The 13,949-nt window shown below is 41.5% G+C and overlaps 1 protein-coding gene across 1 annotated transcript in view; it reads right to left on the minus strand.

Annotated features, from left to right (window-relative positions):
- NEDD4L (neural precursor cell expressed, developmentally down-regulated 4-like, E3 ubiquitin protein ligase) overlaps positions 1-13,949 on the minus strand; it is a 377,239-nt gene that overhangs the window by 267,397 nt on the left and 95,893 nt on the right. The window contains exon 3 of the mRNA XM_019518166.1: positions 6,195-6,276. The gene's annotated coding sequence lies outside the window, so the exon portion shown is untranslated. The remainder of the gene's footprint in view (positions 1-6,194; positions 6,277-13,949) is intronic.

Consider the following 13,949-nt stretch of genomic DNA (forward strand, 5'->3'; position numbering starts at 1 on the left):
AGAAGGAACCCACCCCTGCCACTACAGCTGTCTCCAGCTGACATGGCACCCTACACAGTAGCTCCCTACAGCTCCTGGCTGGAGCTGAGTAGGAGGAGCTCTGGGCCTCCCCCCAAAGACCAGGTCATCTGGGGAATGGTGACAGAGGATGGACACCCACTTTGTGCTCTTGCTCACAACCTAGCTCCTTACTGTCCCCCTCAGTGGCCTGGTACTCTAGCCACACCTTGTCCCCATCCGCTATGGTCTGAGGGGCAGTGTATCACACCCCACTATAGGAAATCCTAGATCTGCCCATGGAGTTGCCTATTATTTCTTTGGCAGACTAATTTTCTAAACAAAGGATACGTGGCAGTTCCCATCTGTCTGGACTTCAGTAAATCATGTGATATGGTACCAGTAGTAAAAACTGTTAGTTAAGCAAAAGAAGATGAGGATTAGTACAAGAATTGTAGAGTTGGTAGGTAACCAACTAAAGGGGAGATGGCAATAGAAGAGGAAATGTCAGGGTGGTTTCTAGTGGCATCCTTCAAGGATTGGTTTTCTGACCAATCTTGCTTAGTGCTTTCATCAACCACCTTGACGCACAAAAAGAGAAGTATGATAATGAAGCCTGCTGATGACATTATGTTGGGAGGCATCATCAATACAGAAAAGGATTGCATTATCATAATGGAAGAACAGAATGACCTTAATGCCTCAAGTATTAGATACAGGATGAAATCCAATAGTGTAAAATGCAAGGGAACAAGAACTTCTACTACAAACTAGACCTCCTCAGTTGGAAATGAGTGTACCTGACAATCAATCACAGAATGATTATGAGCCGCCACTGTGAGACCACCATGAAAGAGGCTAATACAATTGCAGGGTATTTTTACTGTTATTATTTCTCTATTCTCAAGCAAAGATTTTATGCAAGCATCCTCCATCTTCCTCAGCTTTTCTCAGGCTCTTTTACCTATCAGCCTCTTGTGCCAGGCATCTGTCACCAGGTGCAGCTTATTCATCTCTTGTCCATGCCAGCAAAGTAAGACTTCCTGTTTCTTGTCAGTCACAGCACAACATGTTAACTTCCAACTGATGTTTTCATTTCAAGCTCTGTCCCTTTAAGTCTTTTATAGCTCAAAGGCATCACATACTGAACACAGGAAGGCACTGAGCCTGCTCTCTCCCTACTGTTCGTTGTAGGATGTGCCATTGCTTAACAAGGATCAGTCAGAAAGTAATACCTCTAATTTTTTACTCAGCCAAATATTATTGAAAAAATATTAAGCTTACATAGAAGATATGTACATCATCGTTGAACACGCAACTGTTTTTAAACACAATGTCCTTCTCCGTCAAAGGCCTTTTTCCACTGGCAAACAAAGCTATATATTCCAAGGTTGTATGAGGATTAGCAAAAATAACATCTCGTACTTTTTGTTTCCCCAGCAAGCCGTTGATATGGAGGGTGCTCCTGTTGCTGACTTCTTTCTTAAAGTCAGAGGTCTATGTCAAGACGGTGAAGAAACATGCAAAACACATGTCCAAACAAAAACCTACACACCAGCTTGTGCACCACAGAGGAAATCTCATCATTCGGATGGATGGTGCTGCCCCTTCTTCCCTACAGCCCAGAGAATGAAGGACAGATTTTTAAGGGTGGCATGTTTAGGATGACAGTGAAGCATTGCTGGTTTTGTGACAGTGCCTGCACAAGAAAAACGTCAGGATACATGCCCTTGTTCTCCAGTAGAAGAGGCCTCTGGCAAGGAGGGACTACACTAGAAAACAGCTGTGGGTTCAGCAATGCTGTACACAGTTTCTGTGCAAGTTTAATATTTTTTCAATAATATTTGGCTGAGAAAAAAAATAGGGTCTATGTCTTTCTGACAGACCCTCATATACAAGTTGGGCTTTCAGGCTCAGTTGCATATATTCAGGCATTCTGTATTCTTCCAATACTCTCCAATCTGGACCGTGCTTTATGTAATCCAACAGCTAAATTACACAAACGAGTAAATCTGGTTCACTGAACCCTATTAATCTGTTTGTACAGTTTCTCTGTGGCATACCTACTGATTTATATAACTCCCATCTTAAGTCATGCTCTTCTACAGCCCACACCTGCTTAATTGGTCAGGTTTCTCTCTACCTTCTGTTCAGGGTCTCCTGCCATGACCCCCGTATATAGAAGCCTCATCTATTCTCATCACAATCTTTCTGCTGACTTAGTCTACCAATATGCAAAGTACTTTCAATAGAGATAAGAAGTATTAATCACAAACCACCTTAGTAAGACCTCACCTGGAAAACTCTGTACAATTTTGGTAACCCATGTTATCAAAAGATTAATTTGGACTGGAATTGGTTCAGAGGAGACTACTAAGATAATCAGCGGAAAGAAAGGAGAGGACACTATGAGAGTAGACAGGAAATGGAGGCACACATGGAGACCTTCTAGCATTTGGTAATACAATAAAGGGCACCATGGAAAGATGGGGAAGTGGGGTACCTTGGTAGGGGAAAGGTGACTGAGTGGCACTGAGCCAGCACTGGGGAAGAACTAAGAGGTAAAGATATGGAGGGTGCAGAGACTGAAAAGGACATTCTTGGCAATGGTAGGAAGGGAATATGAAGTAGCACATATCTACACTCCCCACCTCCAGACACAGGGGGCACTGGCATGGGTGGATGGAGACATGAATACATATAGAGCACCTGACATAATGAGGAAAGAGAAAATAGGGACCCAAAAAGGCCCTGGCACAGGAGTAGGGAGGCTGCAGCGAGTCCCTGAGCCACTGGGAAAGAAGGTGGTGCTCTGGGAGGTGTTGGGGGTAGAGGGGATAGAACTGTGCACAACACACTGTGCCTAGAGAGACAGTAAAGGGCACAGCCCTCTATTGGTCCAGGCAGTATTCCTATTAGGAAGTCAGGAGTCAGATAAAATCAGAGATAATCTACAGCTCACTGAAGATCAAACAATGATAGAAGTAGATGTAAATTAAATTCCACATTAAGGGCCACCTCAAGCATGTGTCAAGTAGAGAGGTATTAAAGTGGATTTAGGAGAAGGCTAAATGTCAATTAGCAAGCACAACTATGTTTAGTTTTGGCAGGACACAGCCTATCCACTCTAAACCTTCACAATGGAAAGTACGAAGTTATGGGGAAATATTTGTGCTACCTCATACTGGTGTTCTAAGTAACAAGTGAGGTAAAAAACAGAAAGACCACAATGTCTCCCTGTCACCTCCAGGTATTTGCCAGTTACTTGTAACCACTGCACTACTTTAAAACTGAAGAGCAATTACAGACCTACAGCACACTTCACAGCAGATCAGTAGAGAGGCAAAGTAAAGATCTAGTACTGCAAACAGCTCCATGGGAAGAACTACTGCACCTGGGGGGAACCTGACTGATCTCACCAAGGTTCCTCACGGCCAAAAAGGATCGCCTGTCTGGTACTGGGGCATGACTGAGGCATTATTCATGCACAGATACACCTATGACTCATTATTGTATGTGTACACCCACACAGACTGTGCATCATATTGATCATGAGTAGTCCACATTCCTCCTTACAAAGGAAACAGCCTTTTGTCTTCCTCAGACACTTACTTATGGGAAAACCATGCCAGCTGTAAAGGGACAACTTCTCATACTTATATAAGAAGTCTAGAATACTTATTCCAATACTTTTAAAGACTTTCTTACAGTTTTGCTTAAAGCAGACACACATTCAGTGTACAGTCATTCATTTCTAGCAATGGAAAATTTCCAATGCTAGAAATAATGGCAGGAGAGGGAGCAGTATAGATGTTCAGCCTGAAACCACCCCCTTTCTGCTGCCCCTTGCACCTTCCAGAGTGATCCTAGCCAGAGGAGAGTGTGGGGAGCAGCAGCTGCTCCAGTCTTCCTGTTTCCACAGGGACTATAGCAGTCTGGCAAAGGCCCACCCATGCCTCACACTGGGGAACCCAATATGAGGTGGTGGAGAGCAGCGAGCCGCTGCTACACCTCTCCTCTATCGGTCTAAATGACCGTTCATCCTGTCGCCCTCTCCGCACACCCTCTGCAGACCTAACACCAGTTTCTGGAAAGCATGAAAGCCTTTCTCTGCTACTAAACTCCTCCTGAGTGGTGAAGTATACAAGCATTCATTCTCCCAGGAGAAAACTCCCCCAGGAGTGACTTCTACCAGGTGGAAGTTGGATTATTTTGCTCTTAAGACAGCCATTTTTATTCTGAGAGAAACAGTCTTTATGCCCATACACCCGTGGTTTCTTCCAGGAAAGCTACAATTCTCCCAGGAGAAACATAACACATGTAAATGGGCACAAGCCAACCCATAAAGCTTCATTTTTCCCTTAAAATGAATGTATACATGAAGGTTATACCAGTACAACTACATCTCCATATAGACTTTAAGCTATTTTAATAAGACTCACATAGGTAGCTAAAACTTCAGTCACACAAATGTTTTCCACCACTGAAGTTAAAAAGAGAATAGTACATTTTGTTCAAAAAGAGCGACAGAAAGATGACATCATCATGCATCCTCCTTATGAAAACTGAACCCTCCATTATCAGAAGAAAACCTCCCACAAACCTGTATGGATTTGGCAATTAATCTCAAAACTATTTAAAGAACTAACACTTTGTGCTGTTACCATAGCAATACAGTAGGTAGACCTATCAGAAAGCCATGAATATTTTGCTCAAAGAAATTTCAGCACAATTAAGATAAAATTTGACAAGGTCTACAATTAAATTAAAAGAGCCCAAACACACATTATAAAAGCTGAAAACGTAAATAAAAAAAAACACATTTCATTTTTTTTTAAAAATAACACATTGGTATGAATAGTAAACACCTGGGATAATTAAAACTGGACCACAGTATTTTTCACTTTTCACTGTTTATATGCTGAGTCCCTGGCACAGAAGAAAAGCTCTATCCAGACGAGTCCCAGAATGTAAGTGGAGCACATTTTAGTATCAGGTACTCCACTTACTCTTCCACAAAAGCTACTTTGTTCTGCTGTATCCTTCTCCTGTCCCAAGACTGTGCTGTGCTGTGCTGAACCAAAACATGGACAGGCTTGGATTTAACACAGGAAACTGTTTTCCCCCAAGCTCTAATCAGCTCTTTTTAACTTTCTTTAATGGAAACAACTTTATTTGCAGGAGATAAATGGAGGGGGAAGAACAGTGCACAAAGCCTAAGGTGACCTACAAAATGGTAACGAGGGGTGGGCCCTTCCATTGTCTTTTTATTATTTATACAATAAATTTAGGTGAACGCTCTCATTTTTTAAAGTTGACCTTTAGGACTCACTTTTTTCATTTAAAATGGAGGTCATGTAAAAGTAGGAAAACTGGATAATGACAGGACAAATTAGTGAAATTATGGCATTACAGGAAACAGTCATTCGAAAGATTTAGATTGTTATTGTAAAATGGCTACTTGATGTCTCAGTTTCCATTATGAATAAGGATAGCCCGTCATGACTTTTTCTTCAGTCTTTACTCAAATGATTACTTTTCCCATATTACCATGGCAGCTAGCCAATAGTAAGAAGTATGTCACTCTTAAAATATTGGGTTTTGGATTAGCCAACTAGCTTTCCTAATGCTCTTCACTAAAAATAGCAAAATAAAAATAAGTTAACCCCTCCCCATTCCTTAAATATACCTTTAGGTTTGATTTCAATGGCAAATACAGTTTGTCTGGTTTTTTTTAAAACCCATGTCAATATCTTTATATGACTACAGAAAGATTTTGGAAAGAAAAATTAACCCAGAAAGGCCATTTTGATAGAAATTAATTGTTCACATGACAATCAATTAAAGAATATTTCATGACAGCGAAATATTTTATATTTTTAACTAAAAGAAGAATGTAGTTTCAACAAGAGGAGACATTATAAAACTGTGCATGGAGATATCCATATATTAAAATTCAGAAAGGTAAGCTTTCAATCAGTTTTAGTACAGCAGTTGTTTTATAGTTCACAGCCGACTTTGCTACAAACAGAAAGCACTGGTCCTTCAGATCTTATTTTTAAAATAAAAATAAAAAAGAATACATATAAGCTTCTATACGGGATCTTGGAATTAGTGTCATAAGAGTACACGCAGATGAAGCATGCTTCAGTATTCTTGGTATTTTCAGAATTTACTGAAATAAGAACTGCACTTACCTTTTTAATAGTTTTTGTCTGCACCAAAGCAAGTTCTCTGTTTTCATCTGCTACATACAGGGAAAGTTTCACATATGGGTCACTGCAAAAGAAGAAGTCACATTGAATAAATAGGTTTATAATTACACTGCCAACTATAACAAACAAATTCAGCATAATCTATACACTTAACCTGGTTTACAAAAAATAATAGCATTAAATATTCCTAGTAAACAAATATTTACCAAAAGGCAAAATATCTGTATTATGCCTATTAAACCATTAATACTTTCTGTCGGTTTATGCCTGATTAAAGACTGATCCTAGCCTAAAAGGTGAGTGGAAGTGGCAGCTTTTGTGCATAACAAGGAAAGAGCACCTTTTCTTGAATACAAGCTGTAATTGTAGATCAGCTATTTATTCCAACTGAAAAAAAATCAATGTCCCTTTAGCTGCTGCACTCGAATGACAAAACAGAACAGAAGCAAAAAAACAAGTTTGAGTACTGTGCTTACAATTTGCAGAACTTCATCTGATTTCCTAGTGCTGCACCACTTCCACTGAACTGAAATAAATGTTTCGCTAAAAGAGAGTCAGGAAGTCCAGCTGCAACAAGAAGCTACCAAAACTCTAACCCCTCGAAAACAGGGGGCGAAAACAGTCATCGTACACAGCAGGGGCCAATGAGGATAGAGACAGAAATTATCTTCATTGGCCAAGTAGCCATCATTTTAAGAAACTGTAAGGTATCTCCTAAAAATCAGTACAGGCACCGGGGAAGGAGTCAAATTAAAACCACAGTGGGTAGTTCACTCCTATTTTTTGATGCGCCGGTCCAGGCTGACATTCCCTGAGCCTATCAGGCCATCTTATTACCCGACCTGATTTAGAGCCATGACATGAGGCAACAGCTCAGCTTTATAAAAATGCTTGCCTCTCCCTGGGAATCTAATCCCTTTTTCTCATGAAATGGAGCAGATATGAAATTTCCGGGGGGGAGGGGGCATTGCCCCAACTCATAACCCTCTGTCATGTCAGACAGCAGCCAGCTTCTTCTCTCAATGGAGATAAAATCTAATAGGAGAAGCCAAGCACCAAAAGGTCACAAAGTAGTTTTCATACATTTTTTTTCCTTCTCTTGAAAACAAGAAAGAGGCAGGTAGGTTACCAGGGCCCTTTTTTGTTTTGCTCCCTGCCTTGCCTACAGGTAGGAACCTTTTTGTAAAGGTAAGTAGTCCAAGGATAATATACAAAGTTTCCCTACCCAAACTGGAAGGTTTTCTAAATAAGACCATTGAGCATGCAATAGGACTCCACCCTAATTACTGTGTCAGAATGATCTACCTCTTCAAAAACGCAATGCACACCTTGTAGTTCACAACTGAGAGTGACTAGAGTACTGTGAAGAGGCCTTGTGCTCAAATTTGTGCAACCCACACTGAACTCACAATGCCATAGTGCACATTAGGGTATGAACTGCACAGGTGAAAGAAGCTGATCACTCTGCTCCAGCTAAAGCAGTAACGCACCCTACTGCTATACAGAAGGGAAACAGGATACAATCTACACACTCCAAGCCAGAGTATAGGACTAGAGTAGTCAACTCCACCTGAAGAGGAAGGAAACAAACATACGACAAGGTACTTCTGTACCAAACTCCTCCTGTGCCTCCCTTCCAAACATCGGTATAGGTGACGTGGTGCAATTTGGTTTGGTTAAAAGAAAAGTGCAAAAGACAGATCCAGATAACCATCCCTTTATTTAGAAAGATTCAAAGATTGTCATAATGCAGTCCCACTACTTTCCAAAAATTTAACTTGAAATACAAATTAAGCAAGTTAGCTGATATATCACGAGGTATTATCAGCAAATGAACACCACTGTTTGACAACAAAATACCCCAGCAGAGTGAAGGGAAAAAAAATTCCCCGTTGCACGGGCTACTACAGGAGACCCTTGCCATTCGCAGGGGGATACGTTCTCGTGATCCCCGCAAATGGCAAAATCCGCCAATTAAAGTACTGTGTTCATGAACGCCATTTGCGTTCATCATCGCAGTGCCCCTGGCAGCTGCGGGGGGTGGGAGGACATGGCTGCTCTGGCGAAGGTGGGAGCCCGGCAGTGGGAGTACAATGGTGGTGGGAGTGCAGCGGCGGGAGCGTGGTGGCGGCAGCAGGAGCCCAGCAGCAGCAAGCGCAGAGCTCCCAAGGAGCTCCTGTAAGTATATTTAAGATGCAGATTCAGCATTCACAAATATTTGAAACCATGAAATGAATGCTGAACCCACGAACAGCGAGGGTTTCCTGTATATGAATGTATGAGCTACTTAAAATGCAAATATATACAGCAGTAAGCACTAAAGCCAAGGAAAATAATAGCATCATATCCAAAAAGATACAATTCAATGGAACCCATAGATTGTTTAATGCAAGGGTGCCCAACTCGTCCAGCCTTGTGGGCTGGATGACCCACCTCCAGTGATGGGACAATGACTTGTCAGAGTGACTGCCAGAAATGCTGCATTGGCACCACTCTGGAACTCCGCCACCACTTGCTGCCTCTTTTCCCCTAACACCAACTTCAATCACCAATAGTGACCAAAGACCCCAAATTCGGCAGTGGGCGAGGGAATAGAAGCGTGGTGGTAAAGAGCAGTAGCCAGTGGGCTGCAATTTAGCTCCTCGCAGCTTATGCGTCACCAGTTGGATCACCCTAACATAATGCATACTTGGCGCACCTACACGTCCATTAATGCGCCATTATTACGGTGCCTTAAGTTTAGTACCTGTAACGACAGGTGCTAAACTTAATGCACTGTAATCAGCGCTACTGCGCTTTAGTGCAAATGAATGGTCTTTTGTGATGTTTATGTGCAGCTGACTAAATCTACTGTGCATTAGCACAGGTTTTGCCTGCCATGACAATGTGCAGTAAAATTAGTCTACTGTACTCAGTGTCTCATGTTCCCTAGTATTTGCTAACACAATAGCATAATGCAAGAGGCAGAATAAACCAGATATTCCCTGAAACCTCAGGTTGTTGTGCTAGACTTAGTCAAATACTGTATGGGAAGCACAGGTCATAAAACATTTTTCAACTTCTCTAAATGCCCCTCCATTTTCCTTTCCACAAGTCCTAAAAATAATCTACACAATGCCTTGTTTTTATTGTCTGACACCTCTCAGCACTGACTGACTTTCTCCAAATCGCACTGCTGAATCAGTAATGGGCAAACCATGGAGTGACAAGGCCAAGTCTGATCTCGCTCATGACTTTTATAAAATCACCCAGGACATAAAAGCAGAACCAATAACCCAGTCTTGCTGCAGAACAGCAACAAAAATGACTTTGAGAGTACTGCAACCCCCGGTTGAGAAGGCTGCCCCTCTCTGGCATTACGAGCATAAGTGAAGGCTTTGTTTAGTAGAAGGTTGACAGTCTGTCATATTCAAGGCAGCCTGTCATCTTCAAGAGTGACCTTTTTTTAAAGAGTTGCTCTCTCTTCTGTCACTTTCCCTTCCTTTCCCCTTGCACAGAGCTCAGATGTGCTTCAGAAATGAGCAGTTCAGGAACTCCCATACAATGCAGCAAGTGAGGCTTCTAGTCAGAAGACAAGAAAAGGAGGAAAAGCACCAGTCCTGCAACAGGGATGGACGCACCATAGTTGGCAAATTCATTTACATGTTTTATAAAAGGCAAATGGACAGAACCATGTTTGCTAGCACTTTGCATCAGCCTTAACAGATGAGTAACAATTGCTTGTTACCTGCAACAGAGAAGAGTGCAAGATAATGAGGGCAAGCAGTGACAGCCTAGAGCCCATGCCTGATGTTTCTATAATTTTTTAAAAATATTATTATATTATTCCAAATATTTACCAACCCCCTTTCCCTCACTGTCAATTGTTTCAAGTTTAAAATAATCATTTTGTAACTATGACTACATCTGTTTTCAAGTTATTTTCATCCCTGCTTACCTATACAATAGAGCTGTAAGATCTATAGATCCAGTTTTGAAAAAAAAATGCAAGGAGACACTGCACAGATACTAAATGACCATTCGGTTATTTAAAGAAAATATTATGATAGTCAACATCTGAGGCCAAAATTCCAAGAAGAAGAAATTCTAAAGAAGAAACCAAAATGGACAATTATAAAGATAAATCTGGAAGATTAATTTTTTTTAAATAAAATTTAGAAAAATCTGGAATTAAACGTGTAGTATTAGAAATCTACAGTTATGTACATGGGCACATTCAAGAGTTTGTAAAGGGGGAGTGTGGCAACAGCAACCAGTGCTGCAGCGGTGCCTGCACTCCAGTTCCCAGCCTCAGTCATATCCCCACCCTTTGTTTCCAGTGACTGAATGATTGCCTTAATTTTAAGTGAAAAGCTTAGGTTTTATCAACAAATATTCCAACTAATCTAAACAATGTTACGGTCAAAGGAAAGATGCTCTTTTCTTATGCCAAAATGCTACGCAGACCTTAAATCACCTGAAAAGAGAGAGGGGCACAGCACAGACCCCATTATACCCCAAGCCCACTGCAACTCCTACTGATGCGGCAGACGCCGCCACCTACCAGTTTCAAGTACCTCCTTTTCTTTAAACATTCATTTATTTGTTCTTCAGTTTAATTTTCCAGCCCCATCTCCAACTCACCCGAGTGCTTCTATTAAAAAAAAAAAAATTTCCACTTTTAAGATTGTGGTACCCCAATTGTCCCTCTTCTCCAGACTAGTCTCCCTTCATGGCACCTCACCAACCCAACCATGCTCTTTGTCCATTGTTTTACCGTCCCCACCTTCTTTACCTCCTCTACCTCACTGTTCTTCAAAGGAATATAAGGGATTTGGGGCCATCAAGTCCGAACCTCAACTATGCTTCAACCACCCCCATAATCATCCTTTAGAACTCCTCATAACCAAAACCATGAGCATGAGGTAATTACCAAAGCCAGTATTTTTCTTTTTCAAATTAATTAAACAAGGCATTTCTGCTTGTATGCTTTACCCTTTTTTGTACCCTACTCTTCATTATTAATCATTATAATTTTGTAATTTTGATTGTAATCATTTGGGGATGGGTCCCATCTTGCTGTTTGAACAGCACTTAGACAATTACAGCACACTGCAAAATACATACAATAAACCTTATAGCAGTGGTTCTCAAATGTTTTTGTACCAGGACCCATTTGTAAACATCAATGGCCAGTCCCAACCCAGTGCCCCTCACTCCCGACCTGCGGCCCCCCACTCCTGCTCCCCCCCGGTCTGTAGGGCAGGAGGTGGGTGGGTCTGTGGGGCATGGGGGGCCCCCAAGCAGCCCCTTCTGTGCAGGCTGGAACTCTGCCAGCCTGCAAGGGAAAAGCCACAGTTTCCCATGTTTTTCTTCTTTAAAGTAGAATCCATTTTTTAAGTTAGTTTGAGACCCATTCATATATTCTTGCAACCCACTTTTGGGTCGCAACCAATAGGTTTAGAAATGCTGCTTTACAAGCTGGCCTTAACAGTCCTCTATTCTAAATGGCTAATGTGCATAGTGTTAGGACTCTAGTAATGACCTGCTTTTAGCAGTTAAAACCAGCCTTTAAAAAACTTAATTCCCCTTTTTCCTCCCTCTTGCAGTTTGTATAGTAACAGCAATAACTGTGGCTATAATTGAGCTTTTAAACAGATCATTGACAAAAATAAAGATGTGAATAAACCAAATGCTGTCCCTCTATGGCCATGAACTGCTCAAAGGTGGGATGGACCAGAAAATATTCTACGCTTCAGTTATGTTTCAGTAGAAACTAACAGTGCCATATTTAATTAAACATTTCTAGTACAATACTAGCACCACAGAGCTGCATCAAAACCCCATATAAGACTTAGGAAGCAGTGCTTCAGCTCCACCAAAGGGAGTACTCACACAAAGCCAAGTATTTTTGTGAGCAAATAAACAGTTTAGCACCTAACCAGTCATCACATGTACATCAGTGATTAATGGAAAGGTGAATAAGGATACATTAATGAAATAAAAACAGGGCCCCAGACCCAGGTAGTTGGGAGCTGTGACAGGGAGGAAAGGAGCGGTGTGGGGAGGGGAGAGGGGGGGAACAAAGGTGGCAAGAAGGTGACAATAGAGAGCAAAGGGCAGGATGGGGGGCAGCCACAGAGCCAAATGCCAGGGAGCAGGTGGGAAAAGTGCAAGTGTGGAGGGGGCAGGGGTGCAGGCACTGCCAGAGGGGCAGGCATGAGGTACACAAGTACAGGGATGGGGGAGGCAGCGAAGGTCAAACTATCTGACTTTCTCATTGCCTGCCCCTGTGCTGCCGGGCAGAAGATGAATCAAAATGACCATCCAATAATTAGATTCTAGACATGGAAAATTAAAACAAATTTATAAATATTCTACAACTACAATCTGATTATTGGAGTGCTGTCTTAAATTCAAAGTTGACTTGAGTCTTGGTAAATATAGTATGCATATGATTGTTTCTCAGTTGGGTACTGGGCTCTTCCTAGTTAAAATGGTAAAGAAGGCTATAAAATACGAAAGCACAGAGAACACGGGAAAGGGAGAGAGGGCCATATTCCACAGAGCTGACCTCTCCCAAGGATAACACTGTCCAATTCCTAAAAAAATTCACAGCAGAACATGCATAAAAGTCTATACATAAAAAAACCCACACACACAAAAGTCTATGCCACTCCAGGACAACAACTGGATGAGGGGAGGGGAAAGAGAAAAGAAGATTAAAAAAAAAAAAGACTCAAGTAGCTCTTTCACACAGACACAGCAACTGCTTTCTCAAGCTAGCAGCTGCCACTTAAGTAAATGGTGTTGTTCCTTGCTAGATCAGCCACCCTGAAGTGATTAAGTAGCATGTTAAGACAAAAATATCTAAGAAAAAAATGTTATTTTCAGCTGGAGATCTGGTTGGAAAACACTGTATGACATTTCAAATGCTCAGCCATATTATTTTCCTGTCATCTGACTAATCTCAAACATGGTCTGTGCGTATATGGTTACATTAAATGGATTCGTTGAAAAGTTATTTCAAATAAACACGCTGAGAAGAAGCAGTTACATTTCACAGAGCATGTATATATCCTTCCAAATCTATTCTCTGATCAGGAATTCCATCTCGTTTGGCATCCTGAGGTAGGACAGACATGAAGATGACACATTCTTCTTGATAAACAAGAGAAGAGGTACCTACATGGACAATCTATAAATTCTTAGTGATTTTCTCTCGTGAAATGTTTTTTAAATGTTTGTATGGTGGCAGAAGCGTTCTTCACATGAAAAATATTCAATGCTGTATTGACAATCCCTGGTACATTAGCTAAAGTCAGACACTACATAGTTTGATTTAAAATTTTTGGTACAAGATTAAAAATCCACTCTAAACTGCGGCTGTGCATACATATTCAAATAACCTGAGAGACATCTGTGTTTGTTCTCCTGGTAGAAAAATTAAGCTGGAGACACCTGAACAGACATTTGAATGCTGAGCCCCTGAAGAGCAGAGAGTTTGCAGTACTGATGCTGTGCAGACAGAGAGCCCCCCTGCATACATCTCAGCGTGCTCTGCAGGCTCCCTCAGTTTGCCTAGCAACAGATGGCAGTAGTACAAAAATAGTCCTGATTGGCTAACCCAGCCTGCTCAGGGTCAGCCTGTCTCACTGAAGCACAACATAGGATTGTGAAAGGAACATGTGCTGTACCTGTTTGGCTGGAATAGCAGAGTCCAGTTCAAGTGGCACAGTATGCAAGGGAGCAAGGCCC

The sequence above is a fragment of the Gavialis gangeticus genome, unplaced genomic scaffold, assembly GCF_001723915.1.
Source record: "Gavialis gangeticus isolate Ggan-Ray unplaced genomic scaffold, GavGan_comp1, whole genome shotgun sequence".
NCBI classification, from domain to species: domain Eukaryota; kingdom Metazoa; phylum Chordata; order Crocodylia; family Gavialidae; genus Gavialis; species Gavialis gangeticus.